The 18507-nt window shown below is 43.5% G+C and overlaps 1 protein-coding gene and 1 pseudogene across 1 annotated transcript in view; both read left to right on the plus strand.

Annotated features, from left to right (window-relative positions):
- Positions 1–18507, plus strand: part of NXPH1 (neurexophilin 1) — a 211764-nt gene that overhangs the window by 48884 nt on the left and 144373 nt on the right. The window lies entirely within an intron of this gene.
- LOC136655121 (5S ribosomal RNA) lies at positions 10386–10498 on the plus strand (annotated as a pseudogene).

The following is an 18507-nucleotide window of genomic DNA, read 5'->3' on the forward strand; positions in this document are numbered from 1 at the left end:
TGAAATATATGTTTTCTGATTTGCAGCTCTCTGGTGTATTTTATGGCAGTCCTGGCTAGGTGCAAACTACATCATTAGTCTTTTTTTCCCTTTAAAAAAAAGCTCAATTACTGCAAATTGCAAATTAGCTTTCTCTGCCAGTGAATTCAGAGAGAAAGCTGCACTCATCCTCAATACATAAAACTGAAGACTGGGCGGGGGGGGGGGGAGAGAGAGAGAGAGCATGTGCCAAAGCAAGCCACAGGACTCTCCCACCCACCTCTAGGACAACAGAGAAATCGGTCTTCAAAGAAGATCAAGCCTGTGGTGCTTGATGCCAATGTAAGGATTTTAAAATGAGGAGAGAAAAGGTGGGATGGCAATTTCAGCAGCAGAAATGTTGGCAACCTTAACCCTGCCCTTCTCTGAGGGGCACCTGCATGACTACTGAGGAGTGTGACTCCATTATCAAATCTTGCCTGTAGTAGCTGGAACATAAGTCAGCCATTCTGATGCGATGAGGCCCGGTGCCCCCTCTCTCATAGAGAGAGGTGGAATATGCTGTGCCCACGACTAGCCTAAGACATCCTGATGCCTGAGTCGGCATGCCAAAAATTCTTCCCTTACCCAGTGATGCCCCAGCCTCTGCTCCTCCCAATATCCAATGTTCTAGCTCAGGGGTGTTCCAAACTTTTTGGAAAGTGGGCCACATCATCTCAGGATGCTGGGCACAGCCTACTGGCATGGCTGCATCAGAGCTGAAAAGTTGGGTAGGATTGGGCCCTGAGTTACAAACAGTTAAAACTGGAACTCAATCCCAACAAGGCAGAGGTAATTTTGGTGGGTGGTTCTTCTGTTTAGGAAGGTGGTGGTTAACCTATTCTGGATGTGGTTCTCCAGACTCCCATAAAGCTATGGGAGGCTGAGTGAGGGGTGTAAACTCTTGCCCTGTGCCATTTTCATGATTGCAATTCCCCTCCACCTCAATTCCACCTGCAGCTGTATTGTGCCTAGTGCCCCCTTGTGTGTGTGTGTGTGTGTGTGTGAGAGAGAGAGAGAGATTTTGATTGGGAAAGAAATGTAGAAGAAGTGGTAAAACCCAATCTTCAGAATTGCTGCTTGAATAAAATCAAATTCTTTCTTTCAGTCATTCTATATTACCCCCCCCCCCCAAAAAAAAAGGTTGAGAGATCCATTCAGTGATTTATCACATTGGTTATTTCTGACCCCACATTATTTTCTATTTACATGTATAGAAGTAACCTTGCAGTTAATATAGGCAGTGCTTTTTTTGTAAAAAAAAAAAAGGTGCAGGAACTCACAACTTGTTAATCTTTTATTTATTTATTTATTTATTTTTAAATTTATTTAAAATAAAATATTATATATATATATATATATATATATATATATATATATATATATATATATATATATATATATATATATAATAGGTATATATAAATATATAAAAATTTTTTTATTTAAAATAAAATAAATCTTTTATTTATTTATTTATTTATTTATTTATTTATTTATCTCATTTCTCTCTCTTTAAATCCCCATTCCCCAACTACTTAAGAACTAGAAAATGAGGGGAGATCTTCAAGAGAGAAGAACAAAAAGAGACGGACCACCTCTGGAGCACACACCAAGGATTATATCACGGCTTGTTGCATGTATTTGCAAATATGTAACAACCAAAAAAATTAATTAAAACTTTAAAAACATTTAATAAATATTGGTTAAAACAATTGATGAAGGCAAAATATAAAAAATGATTACATTACATCACTCTACAGATTTGTTTGAACCCAAATCAATTGGCACACAGGGGAGAGGGGGCACAAAAGATGGGTTAATTAATTGATTAATAAACATGTTATGGATCACAAATCATGTGGTCACATACCCTCTATTGGCTCAAGACGTTGAAACATGATTGGTGCAAAAAAAAAGAGAAATATGTGATCAGATAACAATGAATGCGCAATATAAGCACACAAGGGGGGAGCAGAAGAATAAACACAAAAGATGAATTGTAAAATAGATAAATTATATAATACCGGAATATAATCTATTTTACAACTCATCTTGAACCAATAGAGGGTGTGTGACCACATGATTTTTGATTCATAACTTCATAACTTAATCAATTCATTAACCCATCTTTTGTGGTTCCCCCCTTTCCCCTGTGTACTATGTCCCCATTCCCCATTATAATAATAGTGATTATTAAGTATAGTCTAAAAAAACCAAAAATTAATAGACAACAATGATCTGACCTACTGCACAGAGGAATACATATTTCCTAAGTATTGTTATAATGCAGCAAGGACACTTAAGCTTCCCCATTTATAGTTAAAAACCTAAATCTCCTGTTGATGACATTACAAAGCTACTAAATTATTAGTAATATTTTTTGCTTAATTAATTTAGATCAGCCAAGCCTTATATTAATAACTATAAAAATGAATGAATTACTTGCTTCTGAGTAGACCTGCATAGGCTTGGGCTGCAATCCCATCCACATTTTCCTGGGAGTAAGCCCCACTGAACACAAGGGGACTTACTTCTCAGTAGACATGCCTAGGCTGTCTCAGGTGCAGGGGCTGCACCAGCCAGCTTCCTTCCCCCCCTCCTCTTGCCAAGCCAGTACCTGGGTGCTGCAACCCGTCTCCCTGGCTTGCTGTCCCTCGTCATCGTCATCCTCCTCCTCCTCAGCACATGTCCCCACGCCCTCACCAGCTTGGTAGCTGAGTGTGAGGAAGCAGAGCGCGGGGAGAGGAAAGGCGGGCTGGGCTCAGGCAAGAGCTGAGTGCGGTGAGGCAGGGGCAGTGCTTTTTTTGTAAAAAAAAAATAAAGGTGCAGGAACCCACTTACAAGAACAAGTTTAAGATTAACAAGTGTAATCTTTTATTTATTTACCTCCCCACCTAAAAAAAAAAAATATTCCTTACGGGGATTTGAACCCCCAACCTCTGGCTCCGCAGACCAGCACTTTAGTAACTGAGCCATTGGAAATCTTAGGCTCAAAGCATTTGGAACTAATACTTGAGGCGCTGATGGCCACCAGCTGGGCTCAGGACCTTATATATTAGTTCTGAACACTGTAACTCTAGGCTTTCCTATAGCCCAATGGAGAGAGTGCTGGGCTGTGGAGCACAAGGATGGAGGTTCGAATCCCTCCTTAGCCAGCAGTGCTGGGTGGTGCAGGGAGGGGAAAAAAGGTGGGGGCCAGTGGGGGCCAGGAGGGGGGAAAAAGGTGGGGGCCAAGAGGAGGGTTGGAGGTTTGAATCCCTCCCTAGCCAGCCGTGCTGGGCAGCGCAGGGAGGGGAAAAAAGGTGGGGGCCAGGAGGAGGGGGGAAAAGGTGGGGGCCAGGAGGAGGGGGAAAAAGGTGGGGGCCAGAAGGAGGGGGGAAAAAAGGTGCCGGAACGCTGTTCCGGTGCGTTCCAATACAAAAAAAGCCCTGAATATAGGTATACATTGAGGCGCATCTAGTAACTTCATTATAGCTTTATGGAATGGGTTATATTGGTGGGTTTAGGGAGTGGAAGTACTTCAGTTGGCATTGTTTTCAGTGACTGTGTCAGGCTCACAAAACAGTTTGCTTGCTGTTGAAATGATTGACAGCAAGGTGCCCTGTGAACTATGGATCATGTTTGTGAAGTCCAGAGCATGACTGTGTAACTGTCTTTCGAATCTGGCCCTGAAAGAAGCCTTGGAAAAAAAGTTAACGAAAGAGACAAAACCAATTAATGATGGAGCCATTAGTCATGCCAGAAATAGGACATCTGTGAGAGTCTTCCCTAGATATTTGAGCTCTCAAGGGTAATCAAAATGGGAATGCGACTGCAGAGAAGCATAACTATTTTTTTCATTGACCTAGAACACTATGAATTGAAGGGGGGGACACTTACCTTGGGGTTACCTTTTAAACATACTGCAGTTGAGGTGCCACCGCATTCAGAGTCAGAGCTATTGGGTGACATACTGGAGGATTTCACTGTCAGTAAAGACCTAAGAGACCAAACACACCATGTGATATTTTTGTTTAAAATGTTCCTAAAAACGAGAACCGTCAATCAAAGCATGCCATTTATCGCTCAAAAGTTCTTGCCGTCTCACAGGGCTTGTCACTGGTGAATGAAAAATGTGATTCAATATGATTAGCATAAGAAAACTAGGGAAACAAGGATCTAAACATGCTTAATGAATGCTCCACACCTCCTTGGTTGCACACTGCATGCTCTCCATAGTTTCTATGTTCCTATTGAGCATTTCTGATGTCTCTCCCATCTTATATTGCATCAGTGGCACTGGACTGGGCTCACAGCAGTACAGAACTAAAAATAAAGCATGTTTCATTTTTCCCTGCTGTGCATAAAGGCTGGATAATCATTTGTTCTCTTATTAGAGCTCCTAGAAGAATGTATTCTGGTTTCTTCTCCTTTATACAGTACTGATGTAATATTCCATCAAGCTAGGTGATCATAACTTGTGTTCTTCTCCTACATATGTTTATCAGTTAGGGATGTTCGACTTTTGCTAAAGTAACTTCTGTGCATCTTGATCTTTGAATTCCTCTTCAGCGGTTCCCAAACTTTTTAGCATCGGGATCCAACTAAAAAACAAGCTTTATCAATCACTCAAACCTCTGTAGCTATAAAGGTTATTTGGTCATAGCATTCCTCCCCCCCCAAGTAACAGATTGTTTAACCATGATGCACATAGTCTAATTGTCTTGTCTTGTCATAGTCTAGTCTGTTAGTTTTCTGACCCACCAAAAATTGGGTCATTACCCATTGGTGGGCCACCAACCCACAGTTTGGGAACCACTGTCTTAACTCTTCAGAAGAAAGGCAGTGTGAGCAGACCATAGAGTTGCTACCTTAACTCTCTATAAACATTGCAGGAGATAGAGGGGATACCTGATATAGCCCTACCCATGGTAGTAAGGGAGTTGGAAATGTAAATGTAGTCTTGTCTTCCCAGAGAAGTGTTCCTTCTTTCCCACCTACACTTTTTCACCTAAACTTTGTTTACCAGGTGCTGATACTGTTTTTCAACCAATATTCCTTAACCACACTTGTTTGGGTGTGTTGGAATTGGTCCATCAAACCCCCAAACATTTGGTGGCATCCAAGTATTTCTATTGCGTGTGTGTCTTTGGAATCTGGACAACAGCAAGCCATTATTATTGGAATGCCATCACCAGTAGTTCCTGCCTTTTCAATAGCTATTTTTGCTTCTCATTTCAAGTGCTTTTATCTTGATCATAAGAACATGTGGATATATGAAGAGTTCTGCTGGATCTGGCCAAGGCCAAGGCCCATCTAGAAAAGCATCCTGTTTCCATAGGTGGTTAGCCAGATGCCTCTGTGAGGCCCACAAACAGGAGATGAAGACATACCCTTCTCCTGCTGTTGCTCCCTTGCAACAAACAAAGCTCAGGGGCTGGCATGAGGATGTGGCTCTCCCCATGTCCATATGCACAATGTCACTTTTTAATTATTGCTTCACATTCATATAAGGTTGCCAAACCTCCAGGAGTCCCTAGGAATCGGCATCAATCTCCAGGAAATTACCGAAAGCAATCCTGGAGATTTCAATAGGACCTCCAGAATCTTCAACATTACATCATGTCGTGGGGGGATGACCAGGAATAGTTTCAGTCAGAGTTGGCAGCTGTATACTGGCATTTGTTGATTCCGGACTAGATTTAACCCTACTAAGAGAAAATGAAATAAAGATTTTCTCTTGTTATTCCTTCTCGTATTAATACTTTAAAACCTCAGCCATAAAATAGATTCTGGAATAGGATAGAACAAGGGAACATGCTGTTTATTTCACAGAATTTCTCAGCAGCAGATTTTCATTGGAGTTTGGGCTCATGAAGGCTCAGACTTACTAGACGAACATTGGACTCGCCTAACTTGAGGTCTAATAGCAGTAGTTCAAACACGGCCGGCCTTTGGAACTGTGGGTCCCAATTGGAAACATTTTTTGTTGGGCCCCAGGTTCACTGCCAAGGTCTGCAGAATCTTAGAGATATAAATAAAATTTATTATAGACTTTACCTCTCTGGTAGAATGGTAGAATCAGTCACAATTCAGAAGAAAATTAAAATCATTGCTGTTCTCTATAAAAACCTGCAATGTGGCATTAGGTGTCCATTTCTATGTGGTGTTGTTGTGTGTATTTGACAAGACTAGAGTAGATGACCCTAGTGTGTGTGGGGGGGGTGGCCCTTAGGCATGGGGTCCAATTGGGAGCAATTGATCCAATAAGCCAGTGTTATTCAAACTGTGAGGCGGGGCTCTTTAGGGCGGCGCCAGGAATTCAAAGGGGAGGTGCAGGATGTCCTCTCGCAGCGATACAGTCACACCCCTGGGCAGAATACGAGCCCATCTTCTGTGCTTTTTTTTTAAAGCAGAAGAAACGGGAGTTGCTCAGCTGTGAGAGTGACTGCTGCCACCCCGCCCCCTTCCGAGCATGTTTGGCTTGTAGTCCTTAACCCTTGCTGATCCTTGTCTGGTTGGTTCCTAGTTCCCAGCCTGGAATCGCTTCTCATCAAAGTGAAATCTCTCTTTTCAGCCCCTCCCTCTTCTACTCCCCCCTTTAGATCTCCAAACCTTATAAGAACATAAGAACAGCCCCACTGGATCAGGCCATAGGCCCATCTAGTCCAGCTTCCTGTATCTCACAGCGGCCCACCAAATGCCCCAGGGAGCACACCAGATAACAAGAGACCTCATCCTGGTGCCCTCCCTTGCATCTGGCATTCTGACATAACCCATTTCTAAAATCAGGAGGTTGCACATACACATCATAGCTTGTACCCCGTAATGGATTTTTCCTCCAGAAACTTGTCCAATCCCCTTTTAAAGGTGTTTAGGCTAGACGCCAGCACCACATCCTGTGGCAAGGAGTTCCACAGACCAACCACATGCTGAGTAAAGAAATATTTTCTTTTGTCTGTCCTAACCCGCCCAACACTCAATTTTAGTGGATGTCCCCTGGTTCTGGTATTATGTGAGAGTGTAAAGAGCATCTCCCTATCCACTCTGTCCACCCCCTGCATAATTTTGTATGTCTCAATCATGTCCCCCCTCAGGCGTCTCTTTTCTAGGCTGAAGAGGCCCAAACGCCATAGCCTTTCCTCATAAGGAAAGTGCCCCAGCCCCGTAATCATCTTAGTCGCTCTCTTTTGCACCTTTTCCATTTCCACTATGTCTTTTTTGAGATGCGGCGACCAGAACTGGACACAATACTCCAGGTGTGGCCTTACCATAGATTTGTACAACGGCATTATAATATTAGCCGTTTTGTTCTCAATACCCTTCCTAATGATCCCAAGCATAGAATTGGCCTTCTTCACTGCCGCCGCACATTGGGTCGACACTTTCATCGACCTGTCCACCACCACCCCAAGATCTCTCTCCTGATCTGTCATAGACAGCTCAGAACCCATCAGCCTATATCTAAAGTTTTGATTTTTTGCCCCAATGTGCATGACTTTACACTTACTGACATTGAAGCGCATCTGCCATTTTGCTGCCCATTCTGCCAGTCTGGAGAGATCCTTCTGGAGCTCCTCACAATCACTTCTGGTCTTCACCACTCGGAAAAGTTTGGTGTTGTCTGCAAACTTTGCCACCTCACTGCTCATCCCTGTCTCCAGGTCATTTATGAAGAGGTTGAAAAGCACCGGTCCCAGGACAGATCCTTGGGGCACAACGCTTTTCACCTCTCTCCATTGGGAAAATTGCCCATTGACACCCACTCTCTGCTTCCTAGCCTCCAATCAGTTTTCCTTCCCGCTTTCCTCCCCTCCCCTTAAAGTTGTTTCCATGCAGTTGGCAAAGGGGGGGGGGAGAGAGAGAGAAGCACACACTTTTCTTGGCCAGGAGCAGAAAAAAAGGGCACTGTTTTTAAAGTGATTAATTAATCTTGTTGTTTGACTGAAGAGGAGAGGCTGTATTTTTAAAGTGATGAATCTTGCTGTTTGAAGGGAGTACTTATCAGCCATTGATGAAGTGATTGCCATCCCAATCCTATCCACACTTTCCTGGGAGTAAGTCCCATTGACTCTAATGGGACTTAATTCTGAGTAGACATGCATAGGCTTGAGCTGTGCATCTCCTAGTATAGGAGACAAATCAGCTTCCTAACCAAACCCTTATCAGGTCTGATATATTTTCATGGTCTATTTTTGTTTTCCCCCACAGCTGCTGGAAAAATTTAATTTCATTAAATTAATAAAGGGTTCAATCCTATCCAAGGAGAATGGGAGAAATGACTAGTTGGATTGGGGTCCACATGGGTGTGTGTATGTATAATGTTGGTCAGACTGGTTGTTCTCAAAGTTCATTTGATAAAACAATTCTATTGGTATGCTTACAAAGTTTGTAAGTATGCTTACAAAATGAGTCCTCTTGGACCAGACAAAATCTACCTACTCCAGCATCCTGTCTCCAACAGTATTCAGCAGCTGATCATTTATAAAGCATGTATATTGCTGTGTATTAATATTTTTAAGATCTGCATTTAATTAATGATATGATTAATATAATTAATAGTAATATAGTTAATATATATTTAATATTATATTATAATAAATAAATTGTAATAAATAAATTATATAATATAATAAATATATTATTATAAATAAACTTAATATATTTAATAGAGTTACTATTTCTGGCCACTTCCTGTTTAATGATGTCACTTCCAACCTTCAGGAACATGATGGGGAGTCATGGCCAACAGCCACTGGGGTCAAGGGAGCCACTGACCTGGAAAGTTTGAGTACCACTGCGTTAGGCTTAAAGCTGGACTTGAGTTCAAAGGTTTTCTGGGTATGGGGTAAACAGGACACATTCACCTAGTTACAAGAAAAGAAGATGCCAGTTAAATTCTGCATAGTGGTGAGGAGTCAACTGATAAGGCATGCTGTATTATTTAAAAAGAAAAATGCAAACAATTTCTTTAGATTATAACTCAGTGTAGAGAGTCAGACTGGCAGGCTGTCCTTACTGAAACCCCCAGGAAGAGCCTCCAGTTGGCTAGCACTCCTTGTTGTAGTGAGATTAGCGTGACAGTTAATCCAAGTCCTGGTTTCAATGGCAGCTGTCCCACTGACTCTAATGGGGAAAGAGCTTGAGGTTGTTTTTTTCGGTAGTATTAGCAGAGCGCATCCAGACTTCCAGAAAGAGGGGCATTGCTCATGTCAACCTTTCCTTAAGATGGTATATAATGAGCAACAACAGCCTCTCCTGGGACATCCCTCTCTTGAGCATCTTCCAAACTGTGATTGTCCTCATCACAACTAATCCTTGCTTGTCTACTGATGAGCAAAAAAAAAAAAAAAAAGAGAGAGAGAGACAATAAAGGCAGGATTCTGGGAGAACAAGGGTCATTAGTCACAACAGAATCTCATTCATCTAAGGAAGGCCTGGAATTAAATGGAGATGCTGAATGAATTGGGCAACTGTCTGGAGCAGAATCTTGGCAACCTGACTGAGAAAAGCAGAGAGTGCCTATAAAACAAGCTGCAGATATCGCTGCCCTGAGGCAACCCGACTCTTTTCTTCAGTTCATATATTTCCTCTATAGTTCCAAGGGTGTTTAGAATGAGGAGGGGGGTGGGTTATGATTATTTACTTGTACTGTAGAATCGTTGGGGAGGAGGGTCACAGTGAAGAAGCAGCAGCTTATGACATCAAGCACTATACACATAAGTGGTGATTGATTCCCAAGAGATGACCATTTCTGTACTATGTATGGTGAGAGATAACATGTACCATAATCATGGGGCTTCTGAAAGGTGTTTGAAACAGCTGTCACAGGGCATACTAGGTGTGAGGGGCTGAAAAGTTGTTCAGACAAAATAGAGCAAAATAGTGTTAAAATGGAAATGCAAAGGCAGGTCAATTATTTTACACAACAGATGAGATGTACTTTGAGAAATGAGCAGCTCATTTAAATCAACGTAATTGACTTTCATGGCTAGCCATTTGAGATGCTATCAGTCAGTGGTTACTTTCCAAACAGCAAGCTAATGGGGAGTCACACCCCCATAGTTTGCAGGACCTGAGTAAGTGGGGTGTAGTGATTGGAATGTCAGCCTAGGACCAGAGAGATCTGAGTTTGTATTGATCTCCGGTTCTTAAGCTCACGTGATGATTTTCGGCCTGTCACTATTTCTTCCAGCCTAACCTATCTTACAGGGTTATGGTGAGGAAGAATGCAGTGAGGAAAAATGCAGTGAAAACCTGGTTCCTGCTTCTTGGTTGTTGTATCTAGTATCAAGGGACTGAGGAGATTTTGGAGAGATTCTTTGGTACAGAAGTATTAGGATATCATAGGATTGTCAGGTTCATGCACAGCACTTTACTCAATGATTTGTGTTACCCTGCTCATGCCTGATCTCATCTGATCTCAGAAACTAAGCAGGGTCAGGCCTGGTTAGTACTTAGATGGGAGACCGCCTGGGAATACTGGGTGCTGTAAGCTTATACCATAGTCTTTCGAGACTGAAGGTTGCCAACCATTTGTGTATAGCACTTTGATTTTTTTTGGGTTGCAGTTTTGATTATTAGTTTGAACAATACAATACACTATTTGTGAGCTGATTTGAATGCCCCATATTGGAGCAGAAAGGTGAAATGACATTTTTTAAAATAAATAAACAATTGAAATGTCCTGGTCCAACAAGCAGGGCTGGCTCAAGATCTCTGGGTGCCTGAGGTGGGATCAGAAGTGCCCCAAAAGCGCATCACATCCAGTGCGGCGCTTAGCTTGTGGAGCCTGGTGTTCCGGACATTCGGGGGTGATATAATCACAACATTCCCGAGCTTCTGCCCTATCGTATTGCTTTTAATATGATAGGTCCACTTCTGGACTGCCTCTGTTTGGCTGTCTTTGTCTTTCTTTGGGCTCAGTTGGCCTCATAGATGAACCAGTATTGGCAGCTGGAATGTGTTACAGATTTATCAAAAGAATAACAGGTGTTGGTGTGACCACTACAAATCTAGAAAGGAATCTCACTGGAATCACAATTGACCTGAATTCTGTTTTGTGATGAGTTTTTGCTACACATGTATTATTGATAGGATTACTGTTAGAGTTTATTGTCTGCTGGTTCACAGTATTGATGCATGTGCCATTGGTAAGCATGACTGATGTCCTTTTTGTCCTCTGTACATAGTAAATATGTCCATTAAAATATAAACAAAGGACTGCCTTTAGATTTTGAGAGAGACTATTTTTAGGGCTCCCTTCCTTGTCATAAAGACAAGTCCTCTTTTCCCCCCTCTTTATATTATTTTTTTTCTGTACTGTTTCAGATTTGTACAATTGAATTGGGGTACTTGCAGTCCAATCTGCTTAGACCATTGATTTTAGTTACTTCAATAGGGCTAAGCCACGTTTAATTGCAAATTTGTCAGCTCGAATGGCTTGCCTGATTCATGTCTTTGTCGAAAGCTTAAGAATCTTGAAAGTCAAGCTTTTGACCTTCCACTTAGGACTAAAAGTAACTGTTTATTCTGCAAAGATGAAGGGGAAAATTCCGTTAATGGCGGCATAACATGCAATTCTGCACTGTGTTCGCAGCTTCATATGAACATATGGCAAAAATCTTTGTAAATATCTCCATCCGGTTTCCATGATGGATTTGATGTAAACCCCGCCTCCCCAAATTAACATGTTTATAAAGTGAAATGCGTATCACAAAGAAGACCACTTGATCACAGATGTCCACTGGCATACCTGGGGGGTGGTCAGGGGCATTTGCCCTGGGTTGTCATCTGGCAGGCGGGAGGTTGCAACCCCCTGCCTTTTTTTAGCTTTAAGGCCCCTTTACAGCGCTCAGTCTTCTCAGCCCCCAGAAGGCCTTCTGAGGCCTTCAGAAGGTCTAAAAAGATCACTTCTGGTTTTTGGTGAAAACTGGAAGTGACCTTTTAAGGCCTTCTGGAGGCCTCAGAAGACCTACTGGAAGCTGGGGAGGTTTTGCGCAGTCTCTCTGGCCATCAGCATGCCAATTTGTAAGCATGTATAAATATAGAGAGATGAAGTTTGACGGTCTTTTTCTGGTTATTATTACGTAAATATAAATAAATAAAATATTTCTTTCTAGAACTCTTTTAAAAAAAAAAAAGTCTGGTAAGCCTAGGTGGGTCCCGACAGTGTGTCATTTTAAAAAGTGGGTCCTGGTGCTCAAAAAGTTTGGGCACCACTGCTCTAGCCATCCATTTAAATGGTCATTCTGCATCTGCTTGCTAACTGCAGTTTCACAGCAGGTTTGCAGCATGGATTGAGGCCCAAATCCTATCCTTTCCCTTCCCCACCAATGCAACTGTGCTGCTGGACTACGTGCTGCATTCTGTGTGTGTGGAGGGGGCAGTCCTGGAGGTCTTCTCCAGGTTGGGAAACATCCATTCCCTTCCCTAAGGGTAAGACTCCAGTGCTGGAATGGTCTGCTTGAACCTGCACCAGTGATTTGGCTGGTACAAGTTCAAGTGGGTGCAGGAATGTGGATCGTGGTCCAGAAGGTTTATAGGATATTGGGGTGCCAGAGCTGCTGATACCGTCCCCTTCTAGCCCTTGTTCGGCACCCTGTTCCTCCCCCTCCTTGCTCCATTCTGCCTCCCTTCCTGCCTTTCTCTCGCCCCTTGCACTGACTTACCCGCTCTGTGGGATGCAAAGGAAGTACTGGCAGGCTGTTGCTTCTAGTTGCTTGGTTGTTCTGAACAGTGTGTCACATTTTGCGACAGCCATAAAGGACCTTATGTAAGACCCACATAGGTTTGGACTGTCAGTTAATGTATACACTGCTTTGAGGCAGTAGCAGTTGCTGCTTCATCTCCTCAAGCACTTAGGAGAGAGCTCAGCGGAAAGGAAAGCGGAGTGGTTATTATTTTAGATTGTACCCTGTAATGTTTTGCCTTGGATTTTCAAGATAGATGTTTTATAACAAGCAAATAGTTCTTGGTTAAGTGCTGGAGTGTCTTGGATTGTTTCTGCTGTTCCCCAAACACAGTGTGTTTGTTTTGTGTGTGTGTACCCTCTGTTTCACCGATGAAAATAGGGACGTGCTTGTAGCACTCCTGTTGTCATAACAAGGATAACTTCATGAGCTCCACTATCACGCATCATTAAAGGCTCTTCACCATCCCTGTATATTTTGTGTTTGTTTATGTGGCTGTATAGCCTATCTTGTGATGATTTAAAAGCCAAAGAAGTATTAAAGTTAAGATCCACTAGGAAAAACATAATTGTCCTATAGTTTATTCTCAGAAGTTATCACAAATTCATATCTCAGCAGCTGCAATGTGTGATGACAGAGCTGGCGTAAGAGCTCTTCTTGCCTGAAGTGGTGCGCCAGTCATTCACCCAGTAACTGCCTTTCCTGCTCCTTCTTGTGATCCCTAGACTTGAAAAGGAAGAGGGGTGGAGCAGAAGGGGAAGTGTGGGGGAGAAGAAAGTTGTGGGCAAGAGCAGTGCTTTCTAAACTGTGTGCTGTGGCACCCAGAGGCACCACAGCAAACTCACAGGGGCACCACAGGATGCCCCCAGTGGCCTTTCTTCCTTGCTTTCCTGGGTGCTGCCATCTTGAATTGTGTGATTCAATATGGTGGCACCTGAGAAAGTCAGACAATGCACCACTGCGAAAGGGCTCAGTGATTGCACTGGCATACCTAGAGGGGGGCAAAAGGGGCAAAAGTCTTGGGCGCCGACCCTCCAGGGGCACCTCCCTGAGGCTCACCCCCCTGCTGGAGGAGGAGCACCTGGGAGTGCTGTGGAGAGGCAGCAAGAAGCTGAGATGTGAGCAAGAGGGAGATGTGGAGGGGGTGGCCAAGTCTGGCGCTGAGGCGCTGCCTCAGAGGCAGCTTCTCGCTGCCTCCCAGGAGTGCTCCTGGGTGCCCCTCCTCTGCCTCTTAGGGTGTCCCTCAGAGGCGGAGGGGAAACGATGCGCGCCCCCTCCGATTTCGGAGGAGACACGTGCTGCTTCCTAGGCCCCCACGGAACCTTCCACGCTGCTTGTAAGTGGCGCGGAGGTCTCCATTGCAGCGGTCTAGGGCTGCTTCCAGCTGCCCCAAATTGCTCCAGTGAAGACCTCTGTGCCGCTTAGAAGCGACGCGGAAGGCTCTGTCGGGGCCTCAGCTGCCTCCTCCGTTCCCCTTTATTTTCGAAGGGGGAACGGAGGAGGTAGCTGCGTGGAAGTAATTGCAGTGACTATGACGTCACTGCAGTTACTTCTGGGTCAGGTGTGCAGGGGCAGAGAAGAAGGTGAGGGGGAGAAAATGAGGTGTGGGGGTGGAACACGGAGGGTTGCCCCACTTGCAGGGACCCCCAGGAATGCCACTGAGCGGTTGCAGGATGTCATGTCCGCATTAAGTTTGAGAACCGTTGGGCTAGAACAGTAGTTCTCAACGTTTGTTCTCAGCCTTACCACTTCACACAGTCCACCTATTTGAAGTACCACCGGAAGTAATTGGCAATGACATCATTGCCAGTACTACTAGATTGGGAGGCCAGATGCAATGTGACAAACACCAGAACGAGGCTCAGGGTGAACAGGAGGACTTTTTTGAGTGCAGAAAAGCATGCTTTGGAACCTCCTACTGCTGTTTGTTGTGTCATGTTCCTGGTCTCACTGCTGGGCAGGGATCCAGGGGTCCCACGAGTACCACCAGGCACCACCTCAAGTACCACTGGTGGTACTTGTACCTGTGGTTGAGAAACACTGGGTTAGAGCATTGATGCTCTCCTCCACACTTCTTCTGCTCCATTCCCCTCTTTCACTCCATTATCCTCCACACTACCTTTATGCACATACCATTCTTCCTGTTCAAATTCAAAGTACAGGAGTAAGAAAAGCAGCAGAGGGGATGGAAAGGGCTAAGTGGTGAGTGCCCCCTGCAATCTACCACCTCAGTCAACCTCACAGACAGGGTAGCCATAGTATGTGAAATGATGGGCTTGTATAGTAGGATGTCTTCGTCTGAATGCATGTGCACTGCATGGGCACTAGAGACTGAAGAAAGGTGCATTTATCTACCTGTTCAGATACTGAACTTCTGGAGTCCCTGGGAAGGAAGTGAACTCCTGAAGGAATGACAGAGCTAATGACGCATATTTACAAAACAAGACATCCACAAATGCAAAAAACAGGATGACAGTATGAAACGTGATTGTTCAGGGACAGGTGCAAAAAATAGGGACTGTTCCTTGCACAGAGGGAAGGTTGGAGGGCGTGGTGTATGGTGGCTGTTTTTAACCTCATGGCAAACTGCTGGAGGAATGGCGATGGGGATTGTGGCCACCAGGAATGGATGCAGAGGCTGTGGACAGGTAGACATTGGCAACACCCTGGCATCTAGAGCGCTAGCAGGCTGCAGTCCTATGCATACTTGCCTGAGAGTAAGCCCCTTTGGAGACAAGCACAGTAGTAGGCAAGCACAGGCTTGTGCTCAAGATCACATCAGTTTTGATTTTGAATCCTGTTTCTGTATGCATTTACAGTGCAATCCTATGCATGTTTGCTTAATAAGATCCACTGTGACCAATGGGGTTTACTCCAAGACCATAGTAAATGTGTTTAGGGTTTCAGCCTTAATCTCTCATTTAATGGATTACTTCAGAGCTGTAATAGCATGATTTAAAAAAACAAATGAGTTATTGCCCAGTCCTATCCACACTTACCTGGGAGTAAGCCCTATTGACTCTAATGTGACTTACTTCTGAGTAGACATGCATAGGATTGGGCTGCCAGTTAGCTTCTGAACACAAAACCTGCTCTTTGAGTTTGAAGGTTGTACTCACATGGTTTCTGATTTTAGTCTGCGGTGGAAATGCCTGCTTAATCCAGATTTTTACACTGTAGCAGACTCAAGCCTTCATCATAGCACGGGAGGAGTCAACACTTAGTGGACATCTCATTAAGCATTTCACACAGGCATGCTGTGACGATTGCGGATCAGCTCGCCACAGTTCCAAATGACAGTCGTGATCCAATTAAAAAGTAAATGTATTCTCATAAATTGTTGCTACATGGTTTGGCTTTTCGTTCTCTTCTGTTCATTTATTCCCCCCCTCCTTATTTTAATTAAGTACTTATGAATATGAAAAACGGGCACTTCTTTCCAAATCATTTATTTGGGCATAAGTCCTATAAGTACTGGAAGTAAGTGAAACCTTCTTGTAAGTAAATGATGCAGGATTAGTGGCTAAAACCACTTTAGGGAACTAATTGGTTAGATCAGGGTTCTCCAGACTCTGTCCCATGGGCCGGATCCTGCCTTTTCCCTCCCCCACACGAACAGTGCTTACTGTTCCATGGGGCAGCCGTCCTTTCCCACCGCCAATCTCCCCCAAATTGAATTCTGGCCTGCCACTTCTGGGTTCCATTGCCCCAAAAGCCACTGTGCCTGGATTTTTGGGCAGGCACGGTGGGCTGGAGCTCAGTTCAGGGGAGATTGGCTGTGGGGAAGGACGGCAGAACAGTAAGTTACGGTTGCACCAGGGACTCCTTTCCTGTTGTGCAGTGGTCTCCAGTTTGGGTTAGATTTTAGCTCTAGGTGAAGCAGTCTGATCTCTCAGCAGGTTTATTACATCACACTGGGCCCAAGCTAAGTGTTGTGTTTGTATTTTTGGAAAATGTTGTATATTTTCTTATGGAAAGTACACTGGGATCTTTTAATTTAGAGGTTGTATTCTGGATTATATATTTACTTACAGATGTGCTAATTCTCTGACCACAGCTGTCAATTAAATCAGTTCCAAAACCTTGACTTACATATTATTAAAACAAATTGGCTTGAATCCAAAGGACAGTGAGTGGAGAGAGAAAATGACTTTGTGCTCTTCCATGGACTCTGGCTCAACAGAGTTCTGTCTCCTTTACAGCTGTGCCTCAACAAGGCCATAGAATAAGAACCTACGTACCACATTGATATTTCTCTGAAATTCCACTAGTTGGGTTGAAAGTCTGTTCCTTCCAGGCTCCTCTTCCCCACAGTGGCTCTGAGAAACCCACAGACAAGGCATGAAGGCAATACACTTTTTTCACCATTGCTCTACTGAAACTGGTATTTAGGGGCATATAGCGAACTGTTTGCACGTTTCCACACATGTCACCCTCCCATATTGATATGTGGTGTTGTTCACATTAACAGTGCCTGTTAGAGGTGGAAAAAGCAGCGCACTCCAGAAACAGGTGCTCACAAAGCACCTCCAGATACTCTATGTGGAGATCTAATAAGAGCAATCATGGACTCATTTCATACCCCGTGGTGTCCTTTGGTGCACATGGAGCATAATAGAGAAGAGGACAGAAGCCTACTTATCACATTTTGTGGATTAGGATGACAGGGTGGATGCATATTTCGAACTGAAAGCTGAATGCCAAAAACAGTGAGATAGGCCAGCTCTTGGTACTTTGGGATCTTTGTGATACTTGATCTCAAGGAGCCAGGCAAGGAATCCTAGTAGACGAAATTGTAGGCCACGGTGGCTTATGTGGGCTGCTGAAAGATGAAGCTAACGATTGCTGCAGACCACAGCTTCTCAACCACTATTGTCGGATCTTTTATTTAATCTACCATACTGGCCTGTTGTGTGAGCTGGCTTGCCTGCATACTGTAACGAGAAAAAACGTTTCACCCGGTTGTGTATACTTTAGAGAACAAGCGTTTTTCAATCAGTCCTGGGAAATTAAGGCTGTATTTTTCTGACAATTCACTGGGATTTTTTTTTTCCTCCCTGCTAAGGGCTTCATATTATGATGCTGCCGCATGGTTGTCGCTTCACTATTTTTTTTTTTTTATGCTCCATGGTCAGCTTCTTTTATCTGCTATGCCCTTCAATTACTGACAGAAACAGCCCATGAGTGCTCTTTGGAGAAATGCTCCATTTGTAAATCACCATACAATGATGGAGTGAACACGACGACTGTGACCAAAGCTTAATGAGATATGGTAGGGTGGTCCATTGACATTGATGGAGATTTCTGAACTTTTTGCTTTGAAGTTGCTTTGCAGTGTCAAAAAAAAAAAAGACTGTACTGTTATTATGAGCAAAAAATATGGAGAGGGATTTAGACCAAAAAGGTTATTTTATGTTTGCTGGACACAGCTTGTGGGGGTTTCCAACAAGTTAGCTACCCAAATACAAAATGTACAAATATCCAGCTTGTGTGAGCTGAAGTTTCACCTATAATAAACCAGTTCTTAGGTAGGACAAAGGAAAAACAACAACAAATATGAAAAGACTGATCTTCCACCTGACACCATTTCTTGCTTTAAAGTGGGAAGGAAAGAAGAAGAAGATATAAAACAGGTCACCAGCAAATTAAGCACATAAAGATCAGAGGTGAGCTAATGAGCTCATTTACATGAGATGCAGGATTTGTTTTGAACTTTCCAACGTTAACTAGGAGCACAGTCACCATTTAAACACCCCAATCTGAATTAATGACTTTTAAATCAAAAGGAACCCTGTTTTCATCAACTGACAATTAA

This window comes from Tiliqua scincoides, chromosome 5, assembly GCF_035046505.1.
Source record: "Tiliqua scincoides isolate rTilSci1 chromosome 5, rTilSci1.hap2, whole genome shotgun sequence".
NCBI classification, from domain to species: Eukaryota; Metazoa; Chordata; class Lepidosauria; order Squamata; family Scincidae; genus Tiliqua; species Tiliqua scincoides.